This window comes from Leuresthes tenuis, unplaced genomic scaffold (assembly GCF_036924035.1).
Source record: "Leuresthes tenuis unplaced genomic scaffold, fLeuTen1.0.hap1 SCAF_20, whole genome shotgun sequence".
Lineage (NCBI taxonomy): Eukaryota > Metazoa > Chordata > Actinopteri > Atheriniformes > Atherinopsidae > Leuresthes > Leuresthes tenuis.
The window spans coordinates 23,926,001-23,941,895 of NW_027325374.1; the positions used below are offsets into that span (position 1 = coordinate 23,926,001).

Below are 15,895 nucleotides of genomic sequence, written 5' to 3' on the forward strand. Positions count from 1 at the left end.
CTGTGGATTGTGGCCCTGTACACTAATACACTCATAACTAAGCATGGTTACCATGTAGGTCCTGTGCCATGGGTATTGCATGTTCTCACACACACACACACACACATACATTTATTAGCCCAGTAGCATGGTCGCTAAGCAGTTGATGTATTATCATGTCGTCTCAGGTCATCTATATTCACAGCTGTGTTGCATGCGATTACCGCTTCTTGTGCTGGTTTTTGTTTGGTTGTGTGCTTGTTTTTTCCCTGTTTGTTTGCTTTCAGGTGCTCCTGGTGGCGCTAAGGCTGTACTCCCCTCAGAGGCCATGGATTGTTGTCTGTTTTGTTTTTTACAGGTGTAGCAGCTGGTTGTCTGGTTTTTGTTTCTATTTTTGTTCTGTTTCCCCTTCTTTCCTCTTCTTCTTTCCTTGTCCCCCGGTCCGGTTCAGTTCTACTACATGTCATATATTGTAAACAGAATCAAAAGCAGGAGCAGAGCTGTTCGACGGCAAGTAGGTGTGAATGTCAGATCATAATTTGCAAAAAGCTGATGAGAAAGGGTGAGAATGACCGACTATACACCATCAAATGCGGGAGCGGAAGTGTTCGGCTGTGAGTAGGTGTGAATGTCCAGCCATAATTACTCACAAACGGGTAAGAAAACATAGTATTGCCAGACCATACATGACCAAAACATGGAGCGGAGGTGGTTCAGCTGCAAGGTGTGAATTTCTGACTAAAGTTTGTAAAAAGTGGGTAAGACAAGGTGCGAATGCCCGACAATGTATGATCAAAAGCGGGAGTGGAGATGTTCGACTGCAATAAGGTCTGAATGTCCATCAATAATTGCTAGAAAACATGAAAGAAAATTTTCTAATATCAAACCGCACATGATCATAAGCGGGAGAGAAGGTGTTCGACTGCAAGTATGTGTGAATGTCAGATCATAATTTGTAAAAAGCGGGTAAGAAAAGGTAAGAATGCCCAACCATAAATTATCAAAAGCGGCAGCAGAGATGTTCGGCTGGTATTTATCAACATTGTATTTTGCAGTAGAAGAAAGAGCAACACTGAAGGATCAGGAATCCGAGAATAAGCTTATTTTCATGCGTTCTGCATGATTTGGGATTTTATGTATAAAATTAATTCCTTCACTCAAACCAAGTGAAAACTGCTTTGTCCTTCATATTTATCAATGTCTAGATCGACTTCAACAAAGGACAACATTGTATTTTACAGTAGAAGAAAGAGCAACACTGAAGGATCAGGAATCCGAGAATAAGCTTATTTTCATACGTTCTGCATGATTTGGGATTTGATGTATAAAATGAATTCCTTCACTCAAACCAAGTGAAAACTGCTCTGTCCTTCATATTTATCAATGTTTACATATTTACAAACTATGGTCGGACATTCAAACCTTCTTGTAGCCGAACACATCCACTCCTGCATTTAAAGATGTATGGTTGGGCATTCGCACCTTTTCTTACCCATTTTTCAGTAATTATGTGTGGACATTCACACCTTCTTGCAGCTGAACACCTCCTCTCCCGCTTATGATCATGTGTGGTTTGATATTCGAAAATTTTCTTTCATGTTTTCTAGCAATTATTGATGGACATTCAGACCTTCTTGTAGCTGAACCACCTCCGCTCCCGCTTTTCATCGTGTATAGTCATGCTTTCGAGCCTTTTTTTCCCCGTTTTTTACAAATTATGGTTGGACATTCAGACCTTCTTGCAGCCGAACACATCCACTCCTGCTTTTGATGATGTATGGTTGGGCATTCGCACCCTGTAGAGGTGACTCTAGAAAACACGTTTAAAGTTTTTCAGAACCTGATCTACGCTGCAAGGACTCAAGGATAAAGTTTAAAAAAGGAGATCTTGTAAGAATATCTAAACTGCGAGGCGTGTTTGACAAGAAATATGAACAAAGTTTTACAGATGAAGTGTTTACAGCGACCGAGCAGCTTGCACGATCTCCCCCTGTGTACAAACTCAAAGATTTTGATGGAGAAGCTATTGAAGGTTAATTTTACGTGGAGGAGATTCAAAAAGTTAAACTGAATAAAGACAAGATGTATCAAGTGGAGAAGATATTAAAACGACGTAACATCAGGGGTGTAAAACAGGTTTTTGTCCGTTGGAAAAACTGGCCTGAGAAATTCAACAGCTGGGTCAGAGCCAGTGACCTTCACGAGGTATAAAGGGGGCCATCGCTACTCCTAGCCTGCTACATTACACCATGAACCGAACGGTAGAGGATGAGGGGTTTTATATCACCCTGCCCTCCAACGCTAGTCTCAACGTCTTTAAGAATAATACCAGTTCCAGTTTCCGCGTGGATTTAGCCCAGCATATCGATTTGGAAGGTTCGTGGCAGGTTGCCTTGACGGAGATTTCTTATCCGTACACATGGCATAACTCCCCCAGGGACCAGGCTTTTTCTGAATGGAGGAAAGCAGGGCTGGAAAATTTCTACAGCCAGAATATAGGATGGAGACATTTTATCAGTCACATCAGAATCCATACATACTGATCCTCCCGTAATAAAATGGTCGGATCTTATCAAACACACTTTGTTTCTTGTGACAATCAAGTCAGCGAAACAGCGTATACACGTCAAGACACTGAATCAAGTTTGCCACAAGAACTCATAAGTTTGGCAGTATTGCTCTGCCATCAGCAATGATACACCCATTTTATTTTCGTGAGACATGTGCAAGCACCTGTTCATCTACTGTTCTATCACTATGAATTAGTAATCTATTATCAATAAGGATACTTCTACAACTACTATCAAAGTATGTCCGGACTTCTTATGTTGTCAGTTGCTATATATGAATAAGTGGGTAGCTACTGACAAGCATTAAGCATGTCACACAGCCCAAACATATAACATTTCAGGACACACCACACAGTTAACAACCACAGTGAAGCGTGTCAAAGCCCAAACATGTAACATTCAACAGGACACTTACACAACACATTCAAATCAAACAGTCAGACAACATACAAGAACATATACCCCAGCCGGCATTGCTCCCTGCCTATTTTCGTACAGCACACTATGTGTGCGCACACCTTTATTCACAAACTCTTCAACTTATACTCTTTTACCGAAGCTGCTACAGCTCGATTGGCCAAATACCCTTAGATCCTATTTCGGTGAATTTGACATCTGCCTTGTATGTAACAGATTAGCGGTTTAGCAGTTTTAATTTAGTTTGAGTGAAGGAATTAATTTTATAGCAAAATCCGAAATCGTGAAGAACTAAGCTTATTCTCGGATTCCTGAATCTTTAGATTTGCTCTTTCTTTTACTGCAAAGTACAATGTTGAGCAGCACTAATGAGTTGTTTCTATTTTTGGCAGGCTTTACCTTTGCGGGTGAAGCCCTTTCTGTCTGTGCAAAAGAAATCTTCTTACTGTGCAGAGGGACTTCTCTGAGTAGAGTCGCCTTACTTGTTGCGACTGTGCCGATGTTCGAAGCTGGAGTGCAAAGTTGTTGCTTGAATGGTGCTTGCTGGAGCGTGCGGGAGTGCAAAGTTATACCATTTAAAAGGGCTGAAGAGTGCTCAGTGCAGCGGGTGGGCGACACTCTGGCCACCTTGAAAACCGAGATTACATCCACTACCAGGGGCAGCCCAAGTTCTGCCGCAAGTGTGGTGAGCATGGGCACCTGGTTGAGGCTTGTACCAAGGTGTTATGTGGGAAGAGCAGAGAAATTGGGCAAACTTTTGGAGAGTGTCCAAATGGCAGGAAATGTAATCTCTGTGGAGAATTAAATCACCTCTTCAGAGATTGCCCTAAATCTTTTGCCAACAAATTAAAGACGGTAAAGCCACAGTCAAGCCAACAAAGAGAAGGACCAAAGGTGGCAGTTGGTGAACAAAGTGAAGAGGTTGACCCAATAAATTCAAACTTCCCGCCAAAAGCTTGGATTGGAAGTGAGGAGCAAAAAGGGGAGGGGCCTGTAGAGGCCTCACCACTCAGTGTTGAAGTCTGTGAGAATTCACAGGCAGAGGGTGGAGCTACGCTAAATGAGGAGGAAGAGCAGACAGGTGAGTCTAGTGAAGATACTCACCTCCCCGAAGGTCAACAGCCGAAGAGGACGGCATCTGAGCCTCTGATTCCCCAGTGGTATCAGAGAAGAGGGGAAGGGTTAGGTCCCTTTCAGACAGTTCTTCAGTGGAAGAACCTAGAGTCTTCCCCTCCGACTCACCAAATGAGGTCTCCTTTTTAACTTCAGCTCTGCACTCGACCCCCAGGGACTCAAAGTTAAATGCAACATTGCGTCAGAGGCCAACACCGAGAGTCCGAAAAGGAAATATAGATCACCCTACTCACTTTTCACCTAAAGAAATGAAGGAAGAGCTAGTTTCCCAAGAAATAACCTGTGTGTAATTTGTTTTGATAACTTAGAAAAACGAAAATGACATACCTACTTTCCTTTATGCTTTTAATGGTTCTCACCTTCTCAACACTAAATGTGAGAAGTGTGAAATCAAAGACAAGAGCCCAGAGTATTTTATCCATCTTAGACTCCATAAAATCAGATGTGTTTTTAATACAAGAATGTGGACTACCTTTTTTAAAAAACCATAGACAATGGGAGGAAATGTGGCCCCATTTATCGATATGGAGTGGCTCAATTCAAAATAAAAATGATGGTGTGGCCATTCTAATTAAAAATCCGCATGTTCTGGTGAAAGGTAGCACAGTGGTGAGAGACGGACGGGCACTTTTAGCACACTTGAATTTTATGGGGCAAGACTTTAACCTCTTAAATATTTATGGTTTCAATGGAAAAAATGAAAGGTATGACCTTTTAGAAGATATACAGCTTTACATGCTAGGGCAAGTACCTTTAGTTGTAGGAGGGGATTTTAACTGTATCTTGAGCAGGAAAGATAGAAAAAGAGCAGGGGTAGATTTTAAAGTGGATAAGACTTCAATTTTACTTCAGGGCATATGCAGGGATTTTAAGCTTACTGACTGTTTTAAAACCATGCATCCCAGAGAGGAGGGCTTCACCTGGTTTAGTCATGATGGCACCAGAGCCTCTCGCATTGATTATTTCTTTACTAGAGATTGCCCACCCACTGATGTTAGATTAACCCCTGTTTTCTTTTCAGACCACCTTATGCTCTCCTGCACCCTTTCACCCCCTTCTGGTGTGACGGTAGGAAGTGGTCTGTGGAAACTCAACTGTTCCCTGTTGGAGGATGAAATCATAGTCAGTCAGTACAGGGAATGTTATAAAGAGTGGCAGACCCTTCAAGACCTCTACGAAACACATGCACAATGGTGGGAAATGGTGAAGGAAACGACCCAGACTTTTTTTAAACAGCAAGGTAAACGTAAAAAAAGGAAAGAGAATAGATGTATGATGGGACTACATAAACGCTTACAGCGCTACTTTAAACTAAATCAGTGTGGCATAGACTTTAAAGAAGAAATCAAAGATGTCAAAAAGGAAATGTCAGTTTTAGCAGAAATAAAGAGTAAAGGAATTTTTGTAAGAAGCAGGGAGCAGGAAATTGAGGAAGGTGAAAAAGAAAGAAAGTTATAAATAAAAAGGAGTGTATTCAAAATCTAAAAAGAGAAGATGGGTTTTTAACAAAATCCACACAAGAGATGATTGAAACTGTACATACCTTTTATAGTAACATGTACAAAGAGAAACCAGTGCACTTGGAAACATCGGCAGAAATCTTAAAATTCGTTGACAAAACCGTAAAAGAGAATGCACACTTGACACAGAATTTTACTGCTTTAGAGTTAAAAAAATGCCTAACAGGTTTTAAGAGAAGTCGAGCTCCGGGTTTAGACGGGCTTCCTGCAGAATTCTATCTGACCTATTGGGACCTTTTATCATCAGACATTTTAGATGTTTTTAAAGATTTTGAAAAACTCGACCGACTGCCTGACAGTTTTAGAGTGGGAATAGTGACTCTACTTTATAAAAAAAATGATAAGACTGACCTAAAGAATTGGAGGCCCATCACACTTTTAAACTTTGACTGTAAACTTTTTAGCAAGGTTTTAGCGACACGGATGTCCTCTGTTTTAGAGGAGGTAATTCACCCAGACCAAGCTTGTGCCATCTCAGGGAGACAACTCACCGACAGCCTCGTACTGATTCGAGACATCATTGATTACGCTAGAGACAGAAACACCCGGCTTGTCATCTTAAATTTAGACTTTGAAAAAGCATTTGATCGGGTCTCGCATCAATATCTCTTTCAGGTGTTGCAGCCATCGAAAAGGACCCGATTGTTCCTACTTGGTGAGCTTTGCTTGGTTGAGACGCTTGCCCCCCCCCCCTGCTCCTCGGCTGACCAAGTAGAAACAATCTATTCGATGGCTGCCTTGTCTTGTAAGGCGACTCTACTCAGAGAAGTCACTCTGCAAAGTAGCAAGATTTCTTTTGCACAGACAGAAAGGGCTTCACCCGCAAAGGTAAAGCCTGCCAATAATAGAAACAACTCATTAGTGCTGCTCTCCACGGAAGTCTTTAGTAAAAGGCGAAAGACTTGTATGTTATGAAGAGAAACCAGAGTACGATTATCCGTCACTGCGGGAGCAGGGCATCAGGCTAGTTGGTATAGCCACCTTCCCCATGGTGAGCTTTGCTTGGTTGAGACGCTTGCCCCCCCCTCTATGCACTTACTTACTCTATGCAAAAGACAAGGCAGCAACAAAAACACCACGAGAATCCCGTATTGAGGCTTTGTTCTGACCGCTCATTCGGTGTCGCGTTTCTTTCAAGCAATTCTCCCGGTTAGCCGACACTCGGCTCGCTCCCATAGCCGTGTTAAAGTCTACTTCGCATTCACTCTCTTTTCTCAGCAGACTCTTGGGATTTTATCTATAAAATGAATTCCTTCACTCAAACTATGTTAAAACTGCTTTGTCGTTCATATTTACCATGTCTAGAAAGATTTAAACAAAAAAAACAACGTTGTACTTTGCAGTAAAAGAAAGAGCAAATCTAAAGTTTCAGGAATCCGAGAATAAGCTTACTTTCATGAGTGCTTCACGATTTCGGATTTTGCTATAAAATGAATTCCTTCACTCAAACTAAATTAAAACTGCTAAACCGCTAATCTGTTACATGTAAGGCAGATGTCAAATTCACCGAAATAGGATCTAAGGGTATTCGGCCAATCGAGCTGTAGCAGCTTCGGTAAAAGAGTATAAGTTGAAGAGTTTGTGAATAAAGGTGTGCGCACACATAGTGTGCTGTACGAAAATAGGCAGGGAGCAATGCCGGCTGGGGTATATGTTCTTGTATGTTGTCTGACTGTTTGATTTGAATGTGTTGTGTAAGTGTCCTGTTGAATGTTACATGTTTGGGCTTTGACACGCTTCACTGTGGTTGTTAACTGTGTGGTGTGTCCTGAAATGTTATATGTTTGGGCTGTGTGACATGCTTAATGCTTGTCAGTAGCTACCCACTTATTCATATATAGCAACTGACAACATAAGAAGTCCGGACATACTTTGATAGTAGTTGTAGAAGTATCCTTATTGATAATAGATTACTAATTCATAGTGATAGAACAGTAGATGAACAGGTGCTTGCACATGTCTCACGAAAATAAAATGGGTGTATCATTGCTGATGGCAGAGCAATACTGCCAAACTTATGAGTTCTTGTGGCAAACTTGATTCAGTGTCTTGACGTGTATACGCTGTTTCGCTGACTTGATTGTCACAAGAAACAAAGTGTGTTTGATAAGATCCGACCATTTTATTACGGGAGGATCAGTATGTATGGATTCTGATGTGACTGATAAACCCATTCGTATCTTAAGCATAATCTAATACATGAGACAACGCCCTGGCACACGATAAAAAAAAAAAGAGAGAGAGCGGTTTTGTGTCCCCACAGTCCATAATGTAGAAAAGAGAGAAAAAAGCCTTTCTGATTTGGTGTGTGTGCTCATAGTGCAGAGTGTAGAGAAAAGAAAGCCGTTTTGGTGTCACGGGTGTTGTGACTTACACACACACATTTCTAAATTGAGAAAGGAAATTATTTTAGAGGAAGCACTAGAGTTTAGATCCCACATTTGTTGATAGGCATTCATTTATTTCTTCACTTCTGATGAAGTTTCAACAATAAACAACAAACTTTGTATTATGAGAAAGAACCAGAATCATTCTTCAGGAATCCGAAAATAAGCTCTATTTTATGAGTTATGCACGAATTCGGATTCTCCTATAAAACGAATTCCTTAACTCAAACCAAGTTAAGACTGCTTTGTCCTTCATATTTATTCATGTCTAATCAAGTTTCAACGATAAACAACGTTGTACTTTGTAGAATGAGAAAGAACTTCTTCAGCAATAAGCATCTCTCGACATATGACGAAATACAGATTTTGCTATAAAATTAATTCCTTCTATCAGCCTGACTTAAAACTGTTTGTCCTCCTTATTTATCCACTTCAAATCAAGTTTCAACAATTAAAAAAAATTTGTAGTTTGAGAAAGAACAACTTAATCTTCAGCAATCAGTATAAAAAGAGGTGCAAATGCCAACCATACATACCTAAAAGGTGGAGCGGAAGTATTCAGCTGCAAGTAGGTGTGAATGTTCGACCATAATTTGTAAAAAGCGGGTAAGAAAAGGTTCGAATGCCCGACTATATATTAACAAAAGCGGGAGGAGATGTCTTCGGATGAGAGTGGGTGAGAATTTCCAACCATAATCTATAAAATACGGTGAAAAAATATATGTGAATGCCTCATAGAACACTAAAAGCGGAAGTGTTCGGCTGCAAGAAGGTGTGAATGTCCGACTATATTTGGTGAAAAGCAGGTGAAGCAAGGTCTGAATGCCCAACCTTACATCATCAAAAGCGAGATCAGAGGTGTTTGGCTGCAAGAAGGCCATAGTTTGCCAAAAGCGGGTAAGGTGCGAATGACCGACTAAATATCAACAAAAGTGGGGGCGGAGGTCTTCGGATGCAAGTGGGTGTGAATATCCCACCATACAAGTATGGTGGAGAGGAAGCTGTGAATGGCCGACCATAGTAAAAGGCGGGTGAGAGAAGGTGCGAATGTCAAACCATACATAATCAAAAGAAGGAGCGGAGGTGTTCTGCTGTAAGAAGGTGTGAATGTCCAACCATAGTTGGTAAAAAGCGGGTAAGAAAAGGTTAAAATACCCGACTGTACACAATCAATAGCGGGAGCGGAGTTGTTCGGCTACTAAAAGGTGTGAAAGTCCGACCATGGTTTGTAAAAAGCGGGTAAGAAAAGGTGCGAATACCCGACAATGTATGATCAAAAGAGGGAGTGGAGGTTTTCGGCTGCAAGAAGGTCTGAATGTCCAACCATAATTTGTAAAAACCGGGGAAGAAAAGGCTCGAAAGCCCGACTATACACCATCAAAAGTGGGAGCGGAGGTGTTCAGCTGCAAGACGGTCTGAATGTCCATCAATAATTGCTAGAAAACATGAAAGAAAATTTTCGAATATCAAACTGCACATGATCATAAGCGGGAGAGGAGGTGTTCAGCTGCAAGAAGGTGTGAATGTCTACCCATAATTACTGAAAAATGGGTAAGAAAAGGTGCGAATGCCTAACCATACATCATCAAAAGAGGGAGCGGAGGTGTTCCGCTGTAAGACGGTGTGAATGTCCGACCATAGATGGTAAAAAGCGGGTAAGAAAAGGTTAAATTACCCGACTGTACACAATCAAAAGAGGAAGCGGAGTTGTTCAGCTAAGAGAAGGTGTGAAAGTCCGACCTTGGTTTGTAAAAAGCGGGTAAGAAAAGGTTCGTATGCCCGAATATACACCATCAAAAGCGGAAGCGGAGGTGTTCGGCTGCAAGATATTGTGAACGTCCGACCAAAGTTTGTAAAAAGCAGTTAAGAAAAGGTTCGAATATCTAACCAAACATAATCAAAAGCGGGAGCAGAGCTGTTCAACTGGAAGTAGGTGTGAATGTCAGATCATAATTTGCAAAAAGCTGATGAGAAAGGGTGAGAATGCCGACTATACACCATCAAATTGCGGTAGGGGATTATTCGGCTGTGAGTAGGTGTGAATCTCCAACCATAATTGCTGAAAAATGTGTTAGAAAAGGTAAAAATGCCGGTCCATACATAATCAAAATCGGGAGAGGTGGTGTTCAGCTGCAAGAAGGTCTAAATGTCCATCAATAATTGCTAGAAAAAATGAAAGAAAATTTCCGAAAATCAAACCACACATGATCATAAGTGGGAAAGGAGGTGTTCAGCTGCAAGAAGGTGTGAATGTCCACCCATAATACCTGAAAAATGGGTAAAAAAAAGGTGCGAATGCCCAACCATACATCATCAAAAGCAGGAGTGCATGTGTTCGGCTACAAGAAGGTGTGAACGTCCAACCAAAGTTTGTAAAAAGCAGTTAAGAAAAGGTTCGAATATCCAACCATACATAATCAAAAGCGGGAGCAGAGCTGTTCGACTGCAAGTAGGTGTGAATGTCAGATCATAATTTGCAAAAAGCTGATGAGAAAGGGTAAGAATGCCCGACTATACACCATCAAATGCGGTAGCGGAGTTGTTCGGCTGTGAGTAGGTGTGAATCTCCAACCATAATTGCTGAAAAATGTGTTAGAAAAGGTAAAAATGCCGGTCCATACATCATCAAAATCGGGAGAGGTGGTGTTCAGCTGCAAGAAGGTCTAAATGTCCATCAATAATTGCTAGAAAACATGAAAGAAAATTTTCGAAAATCAAACCACACATGCTCATAAGTGGGAGAGGAGGTGTTCAGCTGCAAGAAGGTGTGAATGTCCACCCATAATACCTGAAAAATGGGTAAAAAAAAGGTGCGAATGCCCAACCATACATCATCAAAAGCAGGAGTGCATGTGTTCGGCTACAAGAAGGTGTGAACGTCCAACCAAAGTTTGTAAAAAGCAGTTAAGAAAAGGTTCGAATATCCAACCATACATAATCAAAAGCGGGAGCAGAGCTGTTCGACTGCAAGTAGGTGTGAATGTCAGATCATAATTTGCAAAAAGCTGATGAGAAAGGGTGAGAATGCCCGACTATACACCATCAAATGCGGGAGCGGAGTTGTTCGGCTGTGAGTAGGTGTGAATCTCCGACCATAATTGCTGAAAAATGTGTTAGAAAAGGTAAGAATGCCGGTCCATACATCATCAAAAGCGAGAGAGGTTGTGTTCGGCTGCAAGTAGGTGTGAATGTCCAGCCATAATTACTCACAAACGGGTAAGAAAAGGTAGTATTGCCAGACCATATATGATCAAAACAGGGAGCGGAGGTGGTTCAGCTAAAAGAAGGTTTGAATGTCCGACTAAAGTTCAAATATATTAACAAAAGCGGGAGGAGAGGTCTTCGGATGAGAGTGGTTGAAAATTTCCAACCATAATGTATAAAATGCGGTGAAAAAAAGGTGTGATAGAACACTAAAAGGTGGAGCGGAAGTGTTCGGCTGCAAGAAGGTGTGAATGTCCGACTATATTTGGTGAAAAGCAGGTGAAGCAAGGTCTGAATGCCCAACCTTACATCATCAAAAGCGAGATCAGAGGTGTTTGGCTGCAAGAAGGCCATAGTTTGCCAAAAGCGGGTAAGGTGCGAATGTCCGACTAAATATCAACAAAATTTGGGGCGGAGGTCTTCGGATGCAAGTGGGTGTGAATGTCCGACTATATTTGGTGAAAAGCAGGTGAAGCAAGATCTGAATGCCCAACCTTACATCATCAAAAGCGAGATCAGAGGTGTTGGGCTGCAAGAAGGCCATAGTTTGCCAAAAGCGGGTAAGGTGCGAATGTCCGACTAAATATCAAAAAAATTTGGGGCAGAGGTCTTCGGATGCAAGTGGGTGTGAATATCCAACCATACAAGTATGGTGGAGAGGAAGCTGTGAATAGCCGACCATAGTTTGGAAAAAGCGGGTAAGAAAAGGTTTGAATACCCGAACATACACCATCAAAAGAGGGAGCGGAGGTGTTCCGCTGTACGAAGGTGTGAATGTCCGACCATAGTTGGTAAAAAGCGGGTAAGAAAAGGTTAAAATACCCGACTGTACACAATCAATAGCGGGAGTGGATGTGTTCGGCTACAAGAAGGTGTGAAAGTCCGACCATGGTTTGTAAAAAGCGGGTAAGAAAAGGTGCGAATGTCCGACAATGTATGATCAAAAGAGAGAGCGGAGGTTTTCGGATACAAGAAGGTTTGAATGTCCCACCATAGTTTGTAAAAAGCGGGTAAGAAAAGGTTCGAATGCCCGACTATACACCATCAAAAGCGGGAGCAGAGGTGTTCCGCTGTAAGACGGTGTGAATGTCCAACCATAGTTGGTAAAAAGCGGGTAAGAAAAGGTTAAAATACCCGACTGTACACAATCAATAGCAGGAGCGGAGTTGTTCGGCTACAAGAAGGTGTGAAAGTCCGACCATGGTTTGTAAAAACCGGGAAGAAAAGGCTCGAAAGCCCGACTATAAACCATCAAAAAGAAGGTTTGAATGTCCATCAATAATTGCTTTAAAACAAGAAAGTAAATTTTCGAATATCAAACCGTACATGATCATAAGCGGGAGAGGAGGTGTTCCGCTGTAAGACGGTGTGAATGTCCGACCATAGTTGGTAAAAAGAGGGTAAGAAAAGGTTAAAATACCCGACTGTACACAATCAATAGCGGGAGCGGAGTTGTTCGGCTACTAAAAGGTGTGAAAGTCCGACCCTGGTTTGTAAAAAGCGGGTAAGAAAAGGTTCGAATGCCCGAACATACACCATCAAAAGAGGTAGCGGAGGTGTTCCGCTGTAAGACGGTGTGAATGTCCGATCATAGTTGGTAAAAAGCGGGTAAGAAAAGGTTAAAATACCCGACTGTACACAATCAAAAGAGGGAGCGGAGTTGTTCAGCTAAGAGAAGGTGTGAACGTCCGACCAAAGTTTGTGAAAAAGCAGTTAAGAAAAGGTTCGAATGTCTAACCAAACATAATCAAAAGCGGGAGCAGAGCTGTTCGACTGCAAGTAGGTGTGAATGTCAGAGAATAATTTGCAAAAAGCTGATGAGAAAGGGTGAGAAATCCCGACTATACACCATCAAATGCGGTAGCGGAGATGTTCGGCTGTGAGTAGGTGTGATTCTCCAACCATAATTGCTGAAAAATGTGTTAGAAAAGGTAAGAATGCCGGTCCATACATCATCAAAAGCGGGAGAGGTGGTGTTCGGCTGCAAGTAGGTGTGAATGTCCATTAATAATTGCTTTAAAACATGAAAGAAAATTTTCGAATATCAAACCTTACATGATCATTAGCGGGAGAGGAGGTGTTCAGCTGCAAGAAGGTGTGAATATCCACCCATAATTACTGAAAAATCGGTAGGAAAAGATGCGAATGTCCAACCATAAATCATCAAAAGCAGGAGTGGAGTTATTCAGCTACAAGAAGGTATGAAAGTCCAACCATGGTTTGTAAAAAGCGGGTAAGAGAAGGTTCGAATACCCGAATATATACCATCAAAAGCGGAAGCGGAGGTGTTCGGCTGCAAGAAGGTGTGAACGTCCGACCAAAGTTTGTAAAAAGCAGTTAAGAAAAGGTTTGAATATCCAACCGAACATAATCAAAAGCGGGAGCAGAGCTGTTCGACTGCAAGTAGGTGTGAATGTCAGATCATAATTGCTGAAAAATGTGATAGAAAAGACTAGAATGCCGGACAATACATCATCAAAAGCGGGAGAGGTGGTTTTTCGGCTGCAAGTAGGTGTGAATGTCCAGCCATAATTACTCACAAACGGGGGAAGAAAAGGTAGTATTTTCAGACCACACATGATCAAAACAGGGAATGGAGGTGGTTCAGCAGCAAGGTGTGAATGTCTGACTAAAGTTTGTAAAAACCGTGTAAGACAAGGGGCGAATGCCCGACAATGTATGATCAAAAGAGGGAGCGGAGGTTTTCGGCTGCAAGGTCTGAATGTCCAACCACAATTTGTAAAAATCGGGGAAGAAAAGGCTCGAAAGCCCGACTATACACCATCAAAAGCGGGAGCAGAGGTGTTCAGGTGCAAGAAGGTCTGAATTTCCGACCAAAAATTACTGAAAAATGGGTAAGAAAAGGTGCGAATGCCAAATCATACATCATCAAAAGCAGGAGCGGATGTGTTCGGCTACAAGAAGGTTTGAATGTCCAACCATAGTAAGTAATAGGCGGGTAAGAAAAGGCTCGAATGCCCGACTATATACCATCAAAAGCGGAAGCGGAGGTGTTCGGCTGCAAGACGGTGTGAACGTCCGACCAAAGTTTGTAAAAAGCAGTTAAGAAAATGTTCGAATATCCAACCAAACATAATCAAAAGCGGGAGCAGAGCTATTCGACTGCAAGTAGGTGTGAATATCAGATCATAATTTGCAAAAAGCTGATGAGAAAGGGTGAGAATGCCCGACTATACACCATCAAATGTGGGAGCGGAGTTGTTCGGCTGTGAGTAGGTGTGAATCTCTGACCATAATTGCTGAAAAATGTGTTAGAAAAGGTAAGAATGCCGGTCCATACATCATCAAAAGCGAGAGAGGTTGTGTTCGGCTGCAAGTAGGTGTGAATGTCCAGCCATAATTACTCACAAACGGGTAAGAAAAGGTAGTATTGCCAGACCATATATGATCAAAACAGGGAGCCGAGGTGGTTCAGCTGCAAGAAGGTTTGAATGTCCGACTAAAGTTCAAATATATTAACAAAAGCGGGAGGAGAGGTCTTCGGATGAGAGTGGTTGAAAATTTCCGACCATAATGTATAAAATGCGGTGAAAAAAAGGAGTGATAGAACACTAAAAGGTGGACCGGAAGTGTTCGGCTGCAAGAAGGTGTGAATGTCCGACTATATTTGGTGAAAAGCAGGTGAAGCAAGGTCTGAATGCCCAACCTTACATCATCAAAAGCGAGATCAGAGGTGTTTGGCTGCAAGAAGGCCATAGTTTGCCAAAAGCGGGTAAGGTGCGAATGTCTGACTAAATATCAACAAAATTTGGGGCGGAGGTCTTCGGATGCAAGTGGGTGTGAATATCCCACCATACAAGTATGGTGGAGAGGAAGCTGTTAATAGCCGACCATAGTTTGGAAAAAGCGGGTAATAAAAGGTTTGAATGCCCGAACATACACCATCAAAAGAGGGAGCGGAGGTGTTCCGCTGTACGAAGGTGTGAATGTCCGACCATACTTGGTAAAAAGCGGGTAAGAAAAGGTTAAAATACCCGACTGTACACAATCAATAGCGGGAGCGGATGTGTTCGGCTACAAGAAGATGTGAAAGTCCGACCATGGTTTGTAAAAAGCGGGTAAGAAAAGGTGCGAATGTCCGACAATGTATGATCAAAAGAGAGAGCGGAGGTTTTCGGATACAAGAAGGTTTGAATGTCCCACCATAGTTTGTAAAAAGCGGGTAAGAAAAGCTTCGAATGCCCGACTATACACCATCAAAAGCGGGAGCAGAGGTGTTCCGCTGTAAGACGGTGTGAATGTCCGACCATAGTTGGTAAAAAGCGGGTAAGAAAAGGTTAAAATACCCGACTGTACACAATCAATAGCGGGAGCGGAGTTGTTCGGCTACAAGAAGGTGTGAAAGTCCGACCATGGTTTGTAAAAACCGGGAAGAAAAGGCTCGAAAGCCCGTCTATACACCATCAAAAAGAAGGTTTGAATGTCCATCAATAATTGCTTTAAAACAAGAAAGTAAATTTTCGAATATCAAACCGCACATGATCATAAGCGGGAGAGGAGGTGTTCGGCTGCAAGAAGGTGTGAATGTCCACCCATAATTCATGAAAAATGGGTAAAAAAAAAGGTGCGAATGCCTAACAATACATTATCAAAAGCAGGTGTGAATGTCAGATCATAATTTGTAAAAAGCTGATGAGAAAGGGTGAGAATGCCCGACTATACA

The 15,895-nt window shown here is 42.0% G+C and overlaps 1 non-coding gene across 1 annotated transcript; it reads right to left on the reverse strand.

Annotated features, from left to right (window-relative positions):
- Positions 1 to 6,437: 6,437 nt before the first annotated feature.
- On the reverse strand, positions 6,438 to 6,551 carry LOC140279100 (U5 spliceosomal RNA). The gene has a single exon (XR_011909297.1). It is a non-coding gene; the product is annotated as a U5 spliceosomal RNA (small nuclear RNA).
- Between the last annotated feature and the right edge of the window lie 9,344 nt (positions 6,552 to 15,895).